General features: G+C 35.9%; 1 long non-coding RNA gene across 1 annotated transcript; it reads left to right on the forward strand.

Moving 5' to 3' along the window:
• The first annotated feature begins 82 nt into the window (after window positions 1–82).
• LOC144615760 (uncharacterized) lies at window positions 83–19,724 on the forward strand. Its single transcript, XR_013554367.1, has 3 exons — window positions 83–181; window positions 6,949–7,007; window positions 19,116–19,724. It is a non-coding gene; the product is annotated as an uncharacterized LOC144615760 (long non-coding RNA).
• Window positions 19,725–22,412: the final 2,688 nt, after the last annotated feature.

A 22,412-nucleotide genomic window follows, 5' to 3' on the forward strand; every position in this document is an offset into this window, starting at 1 on the left:
GTGACATCATAATTACTGTGCTTTTGCCTGAGGTTAATTACGATGGCTTGCAGGTGACAGAGGAAGCATCATGAAAGGTAACCGTGGTGATTAAATGATATGGAGACAGTGGCATTTATAAATTGTGCTCTATGCTTATGACTGCATTAGAATATGATGGTCAGGAAAGCCAACTACTAAGGTAAGATATTCTGTGAAAAAAGGGCAATTTGGAAGGAGACACTTCCAAATTGCCTCATTTCTTGCAGGCACAGGCCAAACTGCTTAAAACTGAACCCATTATTTACAAAGCTACAAAGAGCCTCAAAAGAAACTTAATATATAGCCTTGAAAAACCTCCAATGTCTAAGTCAGGGCTCTAATGGAGGGGGAAAAAAGTAGATCCAGGAGATTTCGATCCTTCATATAGGACTATTTGACTGGCTGAGCCCAAAACTCATGTGCTCTTCAAATCATCTGAACCTCTCAAGCCAGGAAGAACACTTCACCTTGAGTGACCTCTCTTCTTCCAAAGGCATGACCTCACTGGAGATTTTTTGTTCTGCTCAGATTCTACATTTCTACCCTTAGTGTTTCTGGTTTCATGACAAGGGTAAGGTCTTTGCAGAATCAGAGCTCTGAGAGAAAGAGCCCACATGTTGAAGGAATTTCAGGACCTAACCAAAATGTATCATCAGTAACCCTGTAAATATATTTGGGATTGGATCACGAAGCCATTGCACCACGAGACAAAGAATTTAAGGCCTGATAGAAGTTTTATGAATGTGGGAGCATGTAAACAGGATTCAGAATCTAGAGGTCTGGCATGGAGACCTAAATTGGTCTTAATGTATTTTTGAATGGCTCTCTGAAACCTCGGAGGGGCAATGAACCATGGTGAACTGGGAGAGAGATCCAGATATTTTTGGCAAATTATAAGGTGTACAGGAAGTCTAAAAAATATAAGAATATTAGAATTGAGGGTGCCTGGCTGGCTCAGTTGGTAGAGCATGCAACTCTTGATCTCGGGGTCATGAGTTCAAGCTCCATGTTGGGCATAGAGCTTATGTTAAAAAATAAAGCATATCAGAATTGATTTTTTATGAAAGATCCCATTTGAATAGGCACCATATGAATATGTTCTCTTGTGAGGATTCAGAATATATCCCTGGAGAAATCCGGTATCGAGTATACTAATGGAGGGAATGGAGGAGCTGGCATTTTTGAGAAGCACTGTGGTAACTGACCTTGGTAACCTGGAGTTACCTATAGTAGAGGGTAGAAAGCAAAAACAAAAACACCTTAGCATCCCTATCACTTAACTATCAGAGACAAAGGATCCATGATTGCTATAATAGGCATTAAAGCCACAATGACAATCAGTGTCTACATCCACACAGATCTGCGGCAGTGGCTAATAGATCATGGTATTACTGGGGTCAAGATAGATGAAAGACCAAATAGTTGGTACTCAACTTGTCTAATAAAATACAACTGATAGCTGGTGAGTAGAGGTTGATGTCAGTTTCTTTAATGGACAATTGAAGCCCCTCACTAGTTCATTGTCACAGAGTCCTTGAAGCAAAAAGCAGTAAATTCAGAAAGTGACGTGAGGCTTAGGGTAAGATCAGAGTAAGGTTTCGCTGGGTAAAGGAAAATGTCTGGATTATTTAATAACAGGAACAGATTCTGAGCTGACACTGAGAAATAATATAGGTTATGATTAATGCTTCTTGTATGGCTACTAAATAATAATGTGTTAGCAGAAATCTTCTTTAACAACAAAAACACTATTGAATTTAGTTATTTAGTCAACGGTGACAATTTGATTGGTACTATCAATATATGTCACGTCCTTTCAAATGAACAAAATACCAAGAAGCACTGGTATAAAGATTACAGAGTTTTGTCCAATATGGGATCTACTGAAAACGCTTTAGGCTCAAATACAGATAATTTTTTGAATTGAACATACTCAGCACTTTAAATTCATCTAGCTGGAACTTTAAGTATGATTTTATTTATGTTGAAATGAAATACTTGCTTCATTTCAGTACAGAGATTAATGTGTTTTCAGTTCAATTATTTTTCTATGTAGAAAGGATTTATACATATTATTTACCTACATAACACTGTTTAATATGTGATAGACTACCACCTAAATGCAATGCATATATGGTATTATACATACAGTGTTATAAATACAGATTAGACATTCTCATCACATTACCCATCTTTTAAAAGTCTCAGTATAACAACATTTGCTCTAGAGCTACATCGAAAATTTCATGCAGATAGACTATGATAAGTGAGACAGCTACATTTCAAAAGAGATTCATAATGAAGTTATTAGAAAGATGGACAAGAGGATTTTAGGCACAAAAAGTCAACAACATATTTTATCTAGTATATAATATGTTTGTTAGATAGATGCTAGATATGAGCAGTGGAAGAAATGTTCTGAGGAAACTTCATCCCTTGACCTGAAAAATTAGAGTCCCATGTCCTGGAAGGGGGAAGGGTAGAGTAGGCACTAAATTAGACATAAGCTGGAGGCAAGGATGGTGATAAATGGGTATCACCTTAGAATCCTGAGAGCACAACATCCTTGTGGCTTCCAAGACATGAGGGCTGACAGACCAAGAGCACAGTGGCAGAGTACACCGTCTCCTCTTTCACCTCTTGCCCCAGGGTAACCCCTAGACTCATTGTAATGGATTTGCATGGGGGTTATTACCCACCCTCCATGGAGGAAGGTGGCCATGATGGTTCTGGTATAAACTTTGTAGAGCCAAAAACTCTCCCTCCCCACCTGTAGGAGGAGTGCCCCCAAATGATTGGAAGTAGCCTCCATTAGAGACCACTCTGTCTGTGACACAAGACCCTGCTCATATAAAAGGAAAGAACCCTCTGGGGCTGTCTGCTCTCCCACCTTGTGGGAAAAAAATTTTTTTAAATATTTTTATTTATTTTTGAGCGAGAGAGAGAGACAGAGCATGAGCAGGGGAGGGGCATAGAGAGAGGGAGACACAGAATCTGAAGCAGGCTCCAAGCTCTGAGTGGTCAGCACAGAGCCTGACACGGGGCTCAAACTTGTGGAACATGAGATCGTGACCTGAACTGAAGTCACACTTAGCTCACTGAGCCACGCAGGTGGCCCTGTACTGTCTTTAATAAAACTCTTTTAACTTTGGGAAGCAATCTCTAACTCCTTACTGCGTGAGTGCCAAGAGCGAAGGCACACCCTTGTTTACGTAATAATTTTATTTTTCCTTTGAAAATATCTCCTTCAGTAGCAATATTTTTACTTATTAAAAACAAACAAGTTTTAAATAGGTGTTTTTGCAGCTTTAACTTAAGATTGTATAATTAATCATGTTGTTGAGAATATCAGAAATTTAAAAATAATAGTTTCTAGAAGTTACAAGTATCAATATATTCTTTAGCTCAGATGGAAGACATAAAGGCGTTTTTCCTCTTTGCTTAATTTAACTTATTTCTTAAAACACTTATTTTCCATTGAACAAGATATTTTACTTTGTTTATTATTTTAAAAACTCAAGTTCATCACTGCAAGCAGTAATAACATTTTGAGAAAGGAATTAACAATTTAACACTTTTAGCTCCTCTTACTACAAAGTAGTTTTTCCATAGAGATGTACATGCAACTTTGCCAACATAGTACATTCCTCAATTCCATAGGCTTTCCCTTGAATCTACTAGTTTCCTAAAATGGAACATGGGCAATGCTTTCGAAGACAAATAGTTCTTTTCCCAAATGGCCCCAAGATGAATTTTGTGAATTAATCATTCAGTAAACAAATATTTACTCACCATCTTCTAAGTATTAGAAAAGCAACTTAGAGTGTAACAGACCAAACTGCTGATTTCAAGAAGTTCATATGTCTTTTAAATAATCTATTAAGACACAGTACTGGGGCTCCTGGGTGGATCAGTCTGTGGAGCGTATGACTTCGGGCTCAGATCATGATCTCACGGTTCAGTTCGTGAGTTTGAGCCCCATCTTGGACTCTGTGCTGACAGCTCAGAGCCTGGAGCCTGCTTTGGATTCTGTGTCTCCCTGCTCTCTCTGACCCTTCCCTGCTTGCACTCTCTCTCTCTCTCTCTCAAAAATAAATAAACACTAAAAAAATTTTTAAAGACATAGTGCTAAGTACTATATGCTAATATAGATATATGCTGATAAAAGATAAAATGTAATGTGAAAGAGGGTAACTTGAGTAGCTGCTCTAAAAAGAACAATTACAAATGTCCTGAAAGGTGAGACCACTCCATGTGTTTAAGCACAGAAAAGCCAGGGTGGAGTACAGTGAATGAGAGGCCGGGAGAGAGGTGAGAGAGATACTCTTCACCAATAACACTTTGGGTTTTATTTTAAGTATGATGAAGATCGGCTGGAGAGTTTTAAATTGAAGGGTGGCATGATAAATTCAATCTACAGAAAGAGCAGAGGGACTAGAAGAGGGGAAATAAGAGTCATTAGCTCTCTTTGCATTTCATTAAGCCTTAAATGCTAGTTAGTTATCCAACTGTCTTAGTCTGTTCAGGCTGCTACACCAAAATAACAACAGGGTAGCTTATCAATAGCATAAATTTATGTCCCACAGTTTTGGAAGTTGAAAGTCTAAGCTCAGAGCACCAGTATTGCCTGGTGAGGGGTCCCTTCCAGGTTACAGACTTTTCCTTGTGTTCTCACGTAGTAGAAGGGGCAAGGGACTTTCCTTGGGCCTTTTTAATAAGGATACTAATCCCATTTCCTTAAGATCTAATCACCTCCCAAAGGCTCCAGCTCCTGATATCCTCACTGTGGGCATCAGTTGTTGTTTTGTTTTGTTTTTTAAATTCATTTATTTATTTTGAGAGAGAGAGAGCAGGGAGGGGTGTAGGGAGGGAGACAGAGAATCCCAAGCAGGCTCCACATTGTTAGCACAGAGCCTGACTGCTGGGCTTGATCTCATGAACCGTGAGATCATGACCTGAGCTGAAACCAAGAGTCGGACTTTTAACTCACCAAGCCACTGTGGCGCCCCTTGGACATTAGGTTTTAACATATAAATTTTGGGAGGACACAAACATTCAGACCATTGCATACTAGAAATGTTCAAATGGTAGGACTAACCTATGGAGAATAATATAACTGATTAGTAAAAATGGAGCAAAAGGTCATGATTAATTAGGAGTAGTGGTAAGTGCTCCTGAACCAATTGCATTTTGCTCAGAAAATATTATCAGTGAAGCTTTGACCTGAAAGTCCCATAAGACTCTCTGAACACTTTACTTAGTTCTAACTGTGGAGAACAAAGAGCCTCAAGGCATTTCATATTTGTGCTTTGCTTGTGAATGAAAATTATACTCACCTCTAAGTGTATTGAATGCCCAACAGAACTTCCCCAAAGATGTGGAACATAATGTAAGTGGTGAAGCCAGATAATAAGGTTGTGAACCAGATTCTTTACAAACCAAGGCTCCAAGAAATTGAATAACTCTCTTTGGTCCTAGGGAAATGCTGATACATTATGAGAGGAGTCTGAAGGATATTTAATGTACTTACTCTTGTTATAGAAATCCTTGACAAATTTGAAAGCCAGTATTTTTTGAAAATTGTATAGACGAATAAAAGATTGGTAAAAATATTATACAGATTTATATTTGAAATGAAAAATCAGAAGCCATAGTTGCATATTTCTAAAATATGGATAATGACAGCAGTATTTTAAATCAAGTAACAGAAAACAACAAATATACCCTGGTCCCCCCACCCCATCAAATATTTATAGAAATTAATCATAGAAATGTAGATTTGATATGTTTTGATCATCCCTAGAATTTATCATGTAATTAAATTGATTTCAACATATTTAATTCATGCAATATCATATATATGAAGGAAATTTAAAAAAAGATATGCTTTCTTAATTGATGGCATTAAGCTGAAGGATATTTTGAACTCTAAAATGGTAAGCAGTTCCAAATCAGAGCACTCTATAGTAAAAATGTGCTGTTGATGCCCATTTGTATGCCTGTTTTGTTGGCTTCATAAGGTGTTTCTCTTGAATTTACAATTGCCAACTTACTTATTTATAACTTTTCCATGCCTTTTAAAGCAATGTGCTACCCCACGAGGTTTGCTGTTTTTAAGCGCAGGTAGATTAAATGTTAAATTAGTCCATCACTAACTATAAAAGAGAATCATACTCACAGTACACGATGTCTTAAGGTCAAAAGCCAGGCACTATGAGACATTTTCAGAAAGATGAGAAACTTTTTCTGTTTATGTTAAAGCTCTTGGGTATCATTTCATGTATTCTACAGGTTTCAATAAAGATGGTGTGTGAGTTACCTGTATGGGTTACCTGTGTGAGTTACTGAAGTAAACATTTTTTTTTTTTTTTTTTTTTTATGATTTGATACAAAGATCTTTCTTACGGTTTATCTGTAGTTCTATGTTTACCATTCTTATGCCATTGTGAGTCTATATATCCTTTATTTCATCGCTCCCTTGGTGCTGCAGCTTATTTTTCAAGTTAAATAAAAACACTAGCAAAGAAACAAAGAAAGTGCTGTAATCTTCTGACCCTCATGCTGACAGTTCCATATATTTTGAAGTAAATAAAGATATGGAATCAGGATTATGAAACAAGCATGCACTTCAGAGAGATGTTTCATAAATTTATTGCTTGACTGTGTAGCACAACTGTCATAGTTTTTGATGGACAAGGACATATATCTGGAAAATGAAACAAAGATAGTGGCTCACTGTAATTCAAAGATAATAACTACCAGAAGACACAATTGTTCAGCAAATGTGAGATTATTGGTTTCCTAGGGATTTATTAATTTGATGTATTTTAATCCGTGCCTGCTGTAAAAGAAGAATATTGTCACTCAGATGATGGGGTCTCACTCATTTTGTAAATCGTTCTGATCATCTTTTTCATTTATATCTAGAATTCATCTGCAGTCGGAAAAGGCCTCTGCCACACAGCAGTCAGTCACCTACAATGAATGTAAGAGCCCACGTCCAGGCTTCAAATGTCACCACATTGCCATCTTACTGTGAATGACTGAAATTTACTTCCCGTTGTTAGTGGTGCTGAAAATTGCCATGGGTTTCTACAGTGTATAATGTATTGTCTAAACCGAAAACATTTCCCAGATTGAATTGACCTTTTAGAAAACAGCACTTTCATCCTCAAAATGCAGGACTGTTGCAATATTTTATTTAAAAAGGTTATTTAGTTATAAAACTTGGAGAAAGGGTAAGGAATTAGAACTGAGTCTATCTCTCCATATAATGTATTGCTGTGAAAAACCACAAAACAAAGACCACTGATTGCTGACCCACCCAAATGCTACTGAGAATAGTGCACTGGGAAAACCACATATTTCCTGTACCAACAGAAAAAAGCAATATAAGGAGTGAATGCCTTTTTTATTCTGTACTTTTAATTAGTTCATCATTTTGTTATCAAAGGGGGAGTGGAACACTGTCAAGCCTGTTGGACTACTCTAAACAGAACACAAGTCTTAGAAAACTTATCCACAAAGCAGGGTACTTCCTCATGGTCCTAACGTGAGAGAGAGGGAGAGACAGAGAGACAGAGAGGCAGAGAGAGACAGAGAGAGAGAGAAGGCATAATAAAAAACACATAGGAAGAACTATTAAGAATGTGTCAAAAACAATTATTTCACTAGATGGACAAATAAGTAAAGAAGTTTGGCTAACCCAAGTAATTTAAATGAATCCAATTGTATGTGGTTTCCAAAAGAATTTTTAAAACATTTTAAATGCACTGAATATTTTAATATTGTTTAACTTGTTTTAACAAGTTAAACTGTTATTAAATGCCTTTGAATATTCAGAGGATACTTGAGAACTTCTTAGTACTTTAGTACATTTTAATAAACTTTTGATATTTTATAAACATTTTATAAACATAATGTACTTAGTACATTTTTATAAACATAACTGATATTGATCATCATAGTGCTAAAATTCCATTGTATTTCATTAGAGTTTCGATTTCAATCTTTTCAAAAGAATGAAAACACTCCCCTGCCTCATTCTTTGGATTGCATTTTGTTTGATCCTGTGCCCTACAGTGTCATGAATGCATTTGCATGACTATTAGGACTCTGGCTGTTATCCCTTTAGAGGCAAGAGTACACAATACCAATGCAAAATTGGTTATAATGCATATTGTTGATGTTTTTTGGAGGTCATATTACAATATCTTTTTTTTTAAGTTTACTTGTTTATTTTTGGGGGAGGGGGAGGGGCAAAGAGAAGGAGAAAATCCCAACCAGGCCCTGCACTGTCAGCATGGAGCCCGATCCGGGCCTCAAACTCAGAACCGTGAGATCATGACCTGAACCAAAATCAAGAGTGGGAGGCTTAACCGACTGAGCCACCCGGGGGGGCCCCTGGAAGTCATATTACAATATCTATCTAAATTCAATTGGATATATCATTTGAGATAGGCCTTCCACTTATCGAGATTTATTCTACGGAAGTATTCACATGCAAAAAAGATTTGTGTACTAATAAGTTTATTGTAGCACCATATGATTTTAATGGTACCTTCGTGCTATTTAATACTATGGAGCCATTACAAAATAATCAGGTAGATTTATGGATGTTTACATAAAATATTTCTAAGATATAGCCTAAAAATATGTATTAAGATCTATTTTACATCCATTCCATGGAATACCACTCAGCAATAAGGAGGAATGAACTATTGATGTACACCACAACGTGGAGGAATCTTAAAATAAGTAGCTGAGTGAAAGAAGCCAGGCACAAAAAGAGCGTATACAGCATGATTCATTTGTAGAAATGTACGGAAATGTTAATCATTAACATTTATAATGAAAGAAAGTAGAGCAGCAGTTCTGTAGGGTAGTGGGTTGAGGCATTGTAAAGGTTACAAGAAAACTTTTGAGGCTGCTAGAGATGTTCATTTTCCTGATTGTGGTGTGCATATAGGTTAAGACTGAGCAAATCGTACTCTCTAAATGTGTGTGATCTATTGTACTTCAATTAAACCTCAGTAAGACTGAAAGCACAATCACATTAAGAAACCTAACACTTTAGGATGTTTAGCTGTAGATGCTTTCCCAGCTCCATTCCAGGAGAGGAGTCTTTGTCACTAAGGAAGCATATACGAAGGAATCTATTGGGTTTGGAAAATCGTATCGTGAACCTTATGCATCCTTTAGTTAACTAGAAACTATAAATGATGGTTCAAAGCTTGATCTTGCCTGATAAAATGCATATAGTCAGATCTTGGTGGTAGGAGAGTTACTTATTTAGATCTATGGCTTACTCAGCCGCACAAGATAGGTTATCCTACATTGCTGTAGGAGAGCATGAACATGAATGGGATCTTACTTGGGAAAGCAAGCCCTTAGCTGGAATAGATGGTGTCAATAGTCCTTTTATCAAATGGGGCGGATGTGGTTAGATTATAAAATAGCTTCATAAGTCCCATCAAAGAAATATTTGAATTTGATTATTGTTTGATGAGGCCCCTGAGTTCCCTAGATGTATTTACTAACTACAGGTCCTGTCTTTCTAATACTATCAAACTATTCTGTGGCTTTCAAACTTTTTTTTTAAAGCAATAGACCCTTTAATCAAGTGAAATCTCATTCAAAAGATTCACCTCAACCACTGCCTCTGCAATAGATAAATGCAGAATCTTATGACCATATGTTTATTTTTAAGGTTATATTTTTAATCCTTATAATGAATAATACAACTAGAGAATAATGGCCACATAGGGCCACACAGGATTCACGGACTATTGTTGCTGATATGTCAGTCATTTCTATATCTTGTTTGAATTGCAGTTTTGAGAAAGCTGATTCATAGAGATAAGTGGTATTTTTTTTATCAGCACTCATTGAAAACTGAATATATTTTTCAATTAAACTGGTCTAGATGCTTGAGAAAATAGTAACACATGCTTGCTTCTAAGTAATTAAATCATTAATACCGAACAACTGATTTCATTATTTACCAGAAAAGTCAGACAAAAAGCACCAAAAATTTACAGTCATTGTTAAAATTATCCAATATGAGTGACACAATTCAATGGGCTGTACTTTTATGTGTTATTGCACAACTTTTACTCCATGGTAAGCACACGTAAAGCAGACACAGCTGAGCCTTGCTTAACATTTAACAGTGGTGCATGCATGTTGTAACTGTATTTTTACTTATATAATATTATGAGTTTATTCAAAAAAACCTATTGAAATTGAGAAAGAAAAAAAAGTTGGATCAGAACAGAGTGACAAACTCAATAACCAGCGAAGCAACAAGAAGTTCAAATACACTAATCCAGATGGTAGAAAAGCTGTGGTAGACAGAATTCTAAGATAACCTCCAATAATCCATGCCCTTGTATAATCTACTTTCCTGAGTATAGATAGAAACTTTCAATTACTTTTAACCAATAGAATATAGCAAAGATAATGGACTATCAGTGTCACACTTATGATACATCAAATTGAAAAGGTTACAGGATATGAGTGGATATCTTTGTGGATATGGGTAATGTCTGACTAATTGACTTTAAGGCAATCAAAAAATTATCCTTGGTGGGCCTGACCCAATCAGGTGAAGAGATCAGAATGCAGACTCTCCTGACAGTTTTGAAGAAAAAAAGCCATCATAAGATATCCATCAGCAAGGACTAAGTTCTGCTAACAGCACATGAGCTTGGAAGATGATCTTGAGTGTCACATGAAACCCTAGCCCCATCAGCACCTTGAATTCTAACAAGACCAGAGGGCCATTTGAGCCTTGCTCAGACTCCTGATCTACAGATGTTGTGTGATGATACGATAGGTTTAAACTACGAAACATGTAATAATTTGTTATCCATCCAGCAATAGAAAAAATATGTATGTAGACACTGAAATATAGATATTCATATAGATATCAAATATGGGCTTATGCCAAAAAAACATTTCCTTTTTGCAAAAAGAATAATAGTACATGTTTATGTATATATCCATATAAATCTAATATAATGGTCCTCCAACATATTGCTAGAAGAATAAAAATTCTTATAAATTTATAGGATGAGAGATTACATTATTAGATTACTAAAATGACCAGAATAACCTCCTTTGGAGGATGATTGACAAAGCCAGTTGTGTGATATTTAATTTGCATTATAATCAGTGCTTTTTTACAGAGTTTCAATGAAACTTATAGATCATTCTGTGTATGTATTCTCATAAATTCTCTTTTTCCCATTCTCACCCTCCCTGAAACATATACACACACATATGCATGCACACACACATACACGTGCACACACACACACATTAATTAAATCTTCAGAGGAAAGTGTGAGATAGATGATGATGATGATGATGATGATGATGATGATTCGCTCCAATTTTTTTTTTTTCAGTCACAGAGTTGAATCACTGACATTTAGGCAACTGCCTGAGATCACAGAACATGGAATAGCTGGTATTTAAAGCCAATCAAATACCATATGATCTCACTATATGTGGAATTCAAGAAACAAAACAAACCAGCAAAGGGGAAAAAGAAAGAGAAAGAGAGAGAGAGAGAGAGAGAGAGAGAGAGAGAGAGGCAAACCAAGAAGCTGACTCTAAACTATAGAGAACACACTGATGGTTACCAGAGGGGAGGGTCCGGAGGTGGGGGGGGGGGCGGGATAGGTGACGGGGATTAGGGAGTGCACTTGCTGAGGGAGCACCAAATGTCTTATGGAAGTGTTGAATCACTATATTGTACAGGTGAAACTAACATCACACTGTTAACTAACTGGAGTTTAAATAAACAGTAAAATGATAATAATAATAATAATAATAATAATAATAAAGCCAAACATTCTGCCTTCAAAGTAAAATAAATCTTTATGATTCATACTATTTTTACCTTCTGAATAAACATTTAAAATGTTGAAGAATTTGAAAGTTAATTGTGTTCTAACACATTTAATAAAGTGGATGATGGTGAGTACAATTGTTTTAGTCTAAACTTACATTGTAAACTCTAAAGAGTCCGATTTTCTTGACTCCCTTTTAAATTCATACTAACTACAAATGATAATTGATATTCTGGCCCAGTGTTGTCTCTCTAGGTTTACACTTGGCAAACACAGAATTGAAGACTTGACTGCAAGAAAAAAGAGCAGAGAATAGATCCCTTGTTGGCCTAACACTTGATCTATACTTAATTTTATACTTAAATTTGCTATGCCTCTCAAAAAAAACATACTGCCCAAAGCACCCCTCATCGTAAAAGCTTTTCAATAGAATTTAGTGGTCCCTAAAAGTCAGCAAATGAAAGCATTAAGACCAACCATGCTTCTCCAATAACATGCTCTTCTTTTAGCCTTTTCCCTATATTGAGGTTGTTTGAAACTGAACCACATAAAACACCAAATGTCATCGTGGTGGATACAGAAAGAGAGAGAGAGAAATTAAAATGATCTATTATAAGATCATTTAAAAGCTCTTGTATGGCAAGGGACAGAATACCACTGTCCCTTGACATACAAGATGTGAGAGAGAGGAGTAAGAGAGTTACATTTCCAATTATCTCATTCTATTCTATTCCAGTACTCAAATCCTAACCCTGTCCTTATTTCTGGATACAAGTGAAGGAATTTCTGCATACAATTTTCACAGAGGACATGATAGGTTTTTGAAAAGATTCCATGATATGATAGGTTTGGAAGTCTTTTTTCCTAAATAATTATTTCCTAAATAAATGAAATCACATGGTGGGAAATAATCATATCCAAAACACTTTAGAAATCAAAAGGCACATCAGAGAATACGATTAATTAACTCTTTCAAGCCATTGGTTACCCTGTCACTGTTGAAGTGTTCCAAACAGCATAATCATCTACTCATGTTTCCTTTAGGGACTTGAAAATCAGAGAAGCATTAGTAAATTGAAAGGAAAACAAATTGATAATGATGAAGTACAGCACAAAAAAAAATGATGAAATGTTAAAAACTAGAGGGCAGTTTCTGTTTTATTCCATACACACAAAAAGGAATTTAAAGTGAAAATTCTAAGTGTTTGGAATCACACTTGACATCCCGTTTACTTCACAAGATGTTATTGTATGTTATATTGTTCAAGACTGCTTATATGCAAAAATCTTTTAAGTACATCTTTGTTAGGCACACTGTTTTGGGTGTTGATGCTTTTATGAGTGTAGGTGTTATCTCTCAACAATTTTAAAGCTTTCTAAGGGCAGGGAAAATGGTCTCTGTATCTGTGGTTATCCCAGTACCCTGCACAGGGCTTTGCATACAGAGAAGCTTAATCATTAAGTATGTACCTGTTATTGGCTGGCTTACGTTTATCTTCTATATCCACTTGATCTTCCATAGGCACAACATCTGATAACTGGCCTAGCACCTTTATGTTTCAGGAAATTTCAATGCTTAGTATACAGTTCCATCAACTCATAAAAAAGCATTCACATTAAACCAGAACGAGGTATGAACACTTGAATCCTTCCAGTCTGCACTCTCGTGCTTCTGGAGAAATGCTTCTAATCTAAGCTTCTCCAGCAGAGCCCAGGACTCATGTCCAACACCAGCAATATACCCTCTTCCAGACTGTCATGCTCTGCAGTTACCATTAATTTATTTCAAGGCCACACAATCGTTACTGCTGCAGACAACAAGGTGCCCATCTTACCGGATAAAAAAAACCTTCTAACTTAGTGTAAAGAGTGTGTTTGTATTACTGACAAAAAATAATTTCCATTAATGCATCATTTTAACTTGTTTTAATATTTTTATTTCAAAATTACAGAAATTATTTAAAAAGGAATACACACTATCGAATAATTGCAAAGTTAGAAAAATTTTCATAAAGACCACTACCTTTTTCTACTTTATTTCAGTCTCCTTTTAAATTAGGAGTACGCTAAATCTTAAAGAGAGAAGTGCAGGATGAATATCATTCTGCCTTTCTAGAATCAGATGTAAATCTCTAAACCATAATATTAAGAAGAAAGCTATTTTATAAAAAGTTTCAGTGGGGCATACCAAAGTAACATTTAGTTTTCTAAAATTACAAGGATAAATGGGACAAATTTGCATTTCATACAAGAGACACGAAAAAGCAGGGCATTCTGTTGTCTTTTATTCTTCCCACTTTACCCTGAGATATGCCGGCACTTTATTTATGTATTTATTTAATATTTTTTAAAGCTGAAAGACAGCAGTATGAATAAATTTTAAAAAATACAGCAGCCAATGAATTTTATTATAAGGAAGAATTATTTCTGTTTTCTAGAGCTTTTTAAAAAGGTTAGTTAATATTTACAAAGCAAGAGTTTAATGAATTATAGATAACAGGAGAACAGCAATTTAAGTGAAAAAGACCACCAGTTTAGGAGGAACAAGTTCAAGATGAAGCCTCATTCTAGATCAGATAAATAAGCCCAATGGTTAAGTATTCAAAAAGATTGTTGCCTTCATTCCCTTAGAAAATATTTTAATACTCCTATTATTTTCTAAGTCCCAGCCAATCTCTTTTCTAGTATAACATGAATAAAATTTTTCCTTGCTAATTTTACTTCCATTAAATTAAATGCATTCTATCCTTCCTTTCTGCTTCAAAGAATCATTGACACCTCTATTAGATGATAAAAGAACTAAGTTGTGCTACTCAAATTTTCACCAACTCTTATTTCTCTCTTATTGGAATTGTAAAAACTCAAATGTTTCTAAAGGAGAAAAAAATACAGTACTTATAATATTTTGGCAGATCAACATTACTAGAATCTATTATTATAATTTTACCACTTGGACCATACCTTGTATCATCCTCAATGCTCTATACAGCTCTGAATAAATGTTCTTATCTCATCTCTGCTCTTCTACCTGTGACCTAGATGGAACTCTCAAATCCCTTATTCTTTCCTAAATTTACATCTGCCTCCTATCCTAATTTTTGACTCTCTCTAGGATGTGGGAAACCTGACAGTGAATCATTTAGTGTCCCTTCAGGGGAATCTCAGACAAGTCTTAAGGAGTCAGGTGGAGATGTACTGCAATAGAGGAGCAAATAATAATATTTAATAATGTACGACTGGGATAGTAAGATAATATTTGAACATAAAGTGACTGGGGGGGCAGTCTATCTAAACCATGAATTAACATTTTCCATATCCTCTTCCTGTGTTTATTTTCAGGTTGGCAGAAGCTTCATTATGGAATTGTAGGGTTTTTTTTCTTATTGTTTGATGTAATGTTTTATGAAAACATTACTTTGTAATCAGACTCACAGCTGCATACTATTAATTTATGTAACAAGTAAACATAAGACTATCAAAGCCAAAAATAAATTTATGTATCATATTTAATTGATTTCTTCTGAAACTTACCTATAGCCCTTTAAATTAATAATCCAGATATTAGACCTTCATATCATATTCTAAGACTGAATCAAATGAAGATTTCATTTCACCTCTTTCTCTTACTTCAACATACTCTCTACAAGCCTGTTTCCCAACCTGTGGAATAAGCAAGATAAGATGACAGTTCCCTCTGGAGTGTATCAACACACGCCAGAGCAATAAAAACTCTGATAGCAAAGATTAAGGTTTCTGACCCCAATTGTGGCATCTTAGCTTTTTAGAGAGCCACTGGAGAATGGCTTTGAACCTGCCCTCACTATCTCGCTCTCTCTCCTCGGTGCACACGGCGTTCCACAAACATTTTGAAACTACAAAATCTCTCTTTCAGAATGGAGCTCTAGGGATGATTTAAATCTTTTGACCCACTGGCAAATTTCTCCATCCTGGAGGATTAATTGACCGTTCAATCGATAAAGTTTTGAAGACTTGAGGGAAAGTAACAGATGTCCATATGGAGCACATAGAGAGCATATTAAAGGGAAAAATGTAGGTTCTTATTTAAAAGAGGTTACAATTGAATCATGGAAATAAATGATACATACAATCAGAATAGATATGATCATATTAAGAATTAACCGACTGTTAACATATTCATCAATTTCCTGTTGAATTTAAGATACTATGTTAGGTACAAAGGTGGATTAGGCAGAGAGCCTTCTTCCATGGATCTTTGCATTAGAAATAGGATATGGATAATCATGTACAGCATAGAATATAGTCAATGCTAAGTGGCATAAAAAAGGTATGAGAGGCACATAGCCAGCTCAGTCAGTAGAGCATGCAACTCTTGATCTCAGGGTCATGAGTTCAATGCCCATGTAGGGTACTTAGTTAAAAAAAAAAGTAAGAATTGGTATCATGGAAGATCACAAGAAAAAACAATTATTTTCACAAAGAAAAATCAAGCAAGGCTTCCTAGAGAGAGTAGAATTTGAACAAGATTTGAAGAACTGAAAGAACTTAACTATGGGATATGGATAAAGAAAAGTCCACTCACAAAGAGAAAACCAAAATGTGGTAGGAATAAAAAGGGCTTGAATGGCAAGAGTTTTATCTTAATTCTGCAGAACAGGATTTCCAAAACCGTTGTGTAGAAGAACAATCAATGTCCGTTGACATGAAAATGGATATTCCCTCACAAATAAATAGAGGATTCTCTAGAAGAATTACATTGTGAAAGATCAAATACTCTGTAGATCAAGAGATCAACAGGGCTAGGGAACATGGAGCAAAAAGTATTATGATGACCACTACGACCACTGCCACCACCACCATGGTTGTCCCTCCTAAGCAGAAGCTGAATCCAGTGGGCTGTGAGGGTGAGACACTGCTGGGTTACAAGTAAGAAAGAAGCCTGAGTGATGCTGTATCTTGGAAAGGTAACCAGCAGCATTTCATATAAAAACCAGAGTAGATTGGGTGATTTTTTTTTTCTAAAATAGAGGCTGCATCGTGTCATTTTTCTGATTACTACTTTGCAGTGGCTTCTCAACTCAGAGTAGACCAAAATCCTTATTCTGACCTTTAAGGGTCTAGGTCTAATCTATACTATCTACTGATCTTTGTCACCTGTTCTCTTTTTCACTGTCTCTCTTTCTCTCAAAAATTCTGCTCCACCCACACTACTCTTTTAACACAGAGAGCACACTTATACTCTGCCCTGCTATTCCTGTTCCAAGCAACACCATCTCTCAGATTTATGCATGTCTCACTCCCTCATTTCCCTCAAGTGTCTGCTCTAATTCCCTTTAACTTTATTATAAATAACCACTCCATGGTAACTTTCATTCAACTTTCAATCCTCCTACCCTGCTCAATTTGTATTTACCACTTTTACCACCCTAGACTATATACTATACATCCATGTACTCTACATTTGTTTATGTATTTGCTGTGTTTCCTCCACTAGACTGGCTGTCCCAAGAAAAAAGAGACAGAGCAGCTTATGCATTCCCAGTACCTAGACTAGTGCCAGGCATGTAGTAGTTACTCAATAAATAGGTATAGAAAGAAGCAAATGGAGAGAAAACTAGAGGTGTGGAGACTGGTTAGAAAGTGTTTTGTAATAGTGAATGTGAAAGACAGTAAGGGCTAAAACTTGGGAACAGAGTAGACAGGAGAAATTAACACTTAACTCCAGTTATTTCAGGCATGGATCATAGTGGAAAGGGATGGGCTGTGAAGGCAGGTGGTTTTTGGTTCACATCCTAGACTCCCAACTTAGTAGTTGTGTGGCCATATGCAAAATGCTTCATCTCTCTGCACCTCAATGTTCTCCCCAATGGAAAAGGGAAAATGCCCCCTTTTCAAATTGCTATAAGTTATACAGATACTGAATGTTTAAAGTATGGCCTTGGTGATAGCAGTGAGATCTTCCAGTGCCAAATATTTCAACTTATTTTAAAAATAGGATTAGACGGTTTATCTGTATGGAGTCTCCACATGGAGATTTTTTTAATACTATTTTTAAATTAAAAAAAAATTTTTAAGTTTATTTAATTTTGAGAGAGAGACAGAGAGAGAGAAAGAGAAAGAGAGAGAAAGAGAGAGAGGAGGGCAGAGAGAGAGGGAAAGAGAGAATCCCAAGCAGGCTCCACACTATCAGCACAGAGCCTGATGTGGGGCTTGAACTCACAAACCGTGAGACCATGACCTGAGTGGAAATCAAGAATTGGATGCTTAACCGACTGAGCCACCCAGATGCCCCTCCACAGGGAGATTTTAAGTTGTGCAAAATAATGCATACCCTTTATAACTTTTCTACTGTACAATATTCTTAGTATGGCCCTGTTGCCATTTTTCACAGGATACTGAAAATAATGTAATAATAAAAACTCCCATTTCTTGGGGCGCTTGGGTGGCTCAGTTAGTTAAGCATCCAACTTCAGCTCAGATCATGATCTCACAGTTCTTGAGTTTAAGCCCCACATCAGGCTCTCTGCTGTCAGCAAAGAGCCCACTTTGGATCCTCTGTCCCCCTCTCTCTCTGCCCCTCCCCTGTTTGTATTCTCTCTCTCCAAAATAAACATTAAAAAAACTCCTCTTATTTCTTGAATATGCATGATCTGATTTTAATACTGACCAAACATTATGAAGTATATTTATATCTAATATGTTTACTATATTAAAAAGCAGGCTCAGAGTGACAAAGTAATTTGTCCATGGTCACACAGCATATAAACAAAAGAAGTGAAATTCCAATTAAAAACTTTTTGGAAAACAAATTCATCTCATGCTGTTCATGCTATTTTTATATACCTACTATGCCACTTTATAGTTCCCAAATTGATAGCATTTCCCCCGAGTGAGGTCTATCTCTGTCTTATAATAAGTTCTCAAAACTACAGCTTTCCCTTTGCTTACCACATTTTATACCACATACCTAAAATGGTTATTCATGTTGCCTCTTTCTTTGCAGACTTCTAATGACTGCCTACTACACTTTGATCCAAAAATAAATGTTAGATTATGACCTTTGAGTGTTTACTCCAAATTGTCATTTCTCCTTCTTATTTACCGTCTAAGTTTATGACCCTTGACGCACAGCTCTCCAAACGTTTCTGCAGCTCAGAATCAGTGGCTCTCAAAATGCAGAAGGGCTTAAGTAAAGAAGCATAAATTAACATAACTGGAAGATTTTTTAACTCAAATTTCCAACCTATTTCTTCACAGACATTCCCAGGCCTCGGGCTTCAAGTATGAGTATTTTGGAAACCTCTCCAGCGACTTGGATATACTCCTCACTGCACACCTCATGGCTAGAAGGGACCATCTGGGAGAGGAAGGTTTTTTAGTTTTCTCCTCGGTATCATCTGTGCCTAGCATGATACCCATGTGGTGGTAGCATGAAAGCAAATGATGTCCTCTTTCGCTTGGCAAGAGAGAAACAGAAGAGAGAGAAAGGAAACAAAGCTCTCACCTGTAAGACAGGAAGACTCATTAATGGATGAATTAGAACTAGACTTGAGTCTAAAAGAAAATTTTATGTGCATATACAACTTCAGAAGGGGGGATAGTTTTCTAGGAAATAGCACGCGCAAAATACATACAGATTGAGATAACTATTCCATAAAGAATAGGGAAGAAATTCGTGTGATGGAAAAGTTAACAACACATGTACATTTTATTAATTTAAATAGGCATGTTGGTACCAAGTATAGCTTTTCTGCCATTCCTTTTTCTAGTTCAGATGTAGCATCATGAGATTTGAAGCTGGATGATTCTACATTCTAAATGTTTACAAGCTAAAACACTTTAAAGAAATTCACACTTTTCATGCTACAGTGTATTGATTTCTATCTCAATGAAAGGTAAAACTAACTATTTACTAACTATCTTCTTGCACAAAGCTGATCTTTCTTGTCTTTAGATGATTCTGTATGTTTTGTCTGTCTGAATTGGCTCCCACTCACCTGGTCTCTTACTACAGAATTCAGCAAAGGCTTTACCTCCTCAGTAATTTGCCCCTGATCACTGTACCTTGGGTTAAAAGTCTCTTATACTCTAATAGCATCACATTATTTACCCCCATTACACTAAATTATATATTGTATTGCAATTATATATTGTAAAGCAATTGCCAGTTCACTTATGTGCCTCAGCCATTAAGCAATACTCTACTTGAGCTTAAGACATTGGTTTTATTAAATTTGAATCACTCATTTTACTACTCAATGCATAGTACTTTCAATTGCAGGCACCAATTTTGAGGAGAGCTCAGTATCCGTAGTTTAAAAATCAAACCTAAAATCTTGTTGCCATGGGTTAAAGATAATGGGAATCTTGCTGAAGGAAAATTGTGGGAAATTAGTCCCACTCTGTTAAATAGAGATGTGAGAGAGACATCTCTCTGATGTAGCCATCTGCTTTGATAAAGGAGTTGAGAACATTCTTGAATATATTTTTTAGAGATATAAGAAATAGAATATACAAACAAAATTTTAACGTTCATTCTCAATTTCTATTTAGATATATTTTAATGTTAGCTTTTTTTTCAAGGAGCTAAATGTTTTTTTTCTTTTCTTATCATAAAACATACATATTCATCTAAATTTATTCAATGTTTATTAAGAAGATATTATGCAGATCGATTGTGAGAGCGCTCATCTTCAGATGAACAATTCTTCCATGTTACAAAGGATCCAGAAACTCATGAAACAAATTTATACAAATTATTTGAGATAAAATTTGTCTCAAAAAGAAAATACATTTTTTTCACTTAGTTTAAGAAACAAAACAAGATCAATGAGCCACACGGATACATCATCCTGAGTGTCTCTGAAGGGTGATATGCAAGTTACACACAATGCATTGCTGTCTTTAGGCTTAGTGTTTATTTCTTGACATTTTTCTTTCTGAACAGTTTTAGTTCCCTATTTAATAATACTATTGGAGCCTGTTACAGCATATGGATGTTGAATTAAGTTTGTCTTATTATGGCATCTAATTTGATACAGAGACTTTAAATAAACTTTTATTTATTTTATCAGAGAAAAAGAGGTATAATACAGAGCCTCCCCAGCCACCAAGCCCACCTCCAAGGAAATACTGCGGATTAGTACTCACTTGGTTAAAGTCAATTACAGGGGCAGCAGTTTATATGCAGGAAAGTGCCAAGCTCTAATAAAGGCACTTCCTAGGTATGATAATTATAAAATTAGATGAAAACATTTATTAGGTTCACAGCAAATCCTTTATGAAACAGAAGATACTGGTGCTGAAACACAGCCAGATTTGGTAACAGCATGCAAACAACCTTCAGAGTCAAAAATCATTCAAAAATGTCTAATCCCATAACTGTATCAAAGCTGGCAGGTGCTCACTACACAGAACATTAATTTGGGAGATTTAGAGGGGATTTTAAAGATAACCTTCTGTGCCAAATATGTTAAGAGCAATGTGTCTCAGGATAAAAATACTGAATATTTCATAATCTGTAAGAAGGATGAAGATACAAAATGTGAGCGAGAGGGTATTTTCAACCCCTGAGTAAATTATACAGTGTTCATTAGGCTTCTCTGTTTATACTGGTGGCGGGGATCTGTGCAAGAGCATGCAAATAAAATCACAATTGTTTCGGTTTGTATATAATAAAATCACAATAATCAGAAGGGTGGATCACAACCTGAAGGTGTTTTGTGTACAACAGTAAAAGCACAGTCCTAAGAAGTAGTAAGGAACATCTTTGATAAGGACTTTGAAGGGCAATGTTGGTAAAATCCTCTGTTCTTGCATCCTGAGTTTCTCGGCAGTGCATTAAGCTGAGTCCTGTCCTAGCAAGCTTCCCAGTGCTGTGCAAGCCAATTTAAGGATCTTATGTGAAGCCTCCAACACTTACCTGTGTCTTCCAGTGAGTTCTGAATCACTACCTTAATCAACTAAAATTCAGCAAGGGATGAGGTTTATAGAAGAGCGAGAATATATACTGAACCAGAATAAATGACCAAAATACATTTGATCTCACAAAGAAATGTCAAAAGTGACATTAATCTGATTTAAAGTTATAAGGCTTTGTGGATCAAAGGGGTAATGATTTTCTAAAATTATATTATCCTTTAATATGTATTCTTGGTTACATGAGCTTGAAACACCAGATTAAAAATGTCACACAGGAAGCCTGCTCAAGAAGGAAGACCTAGGGACAATATAACATTGATTAGTGTTCCATGAAAAAGGAGCTAATAGTTTAGAAAATATGTCATGTTGCTTTTTTTAAATGTGGACAAAATACTGTCTCATCAGAAGGACATTAGAAAGAACATGATTACATAAATCAAAGACATTGATAGAAAAGGTGTATATGTAACTTTAGTGCTTATTAATCTTCTAATGTTCCCAAAGTAGACCAAGGTGAGTGAGTGCGTCCAAAAAAAGTAATCTTTTTATTTAATCAGGCTAATTTGGACTCACTTCTGTGATGTACAATCAATCATATATAAGGTCTTATTTCTATGTCAGCTTTACTTTCTT

Source organism: Panthera onca, chromosome A1, assembly GCF_046562875.1.
Source record: "Panthera onca isolate mPanOnc1 chromosome A1, mPanOnc1 haplotype 2, whole genome shotgun sequence".
Lineage (NCBI taxonomy): Eukaryota > Metazoa > Chordata > Mammalia > Carnivora > Felidae > Panthera > Panthera onca.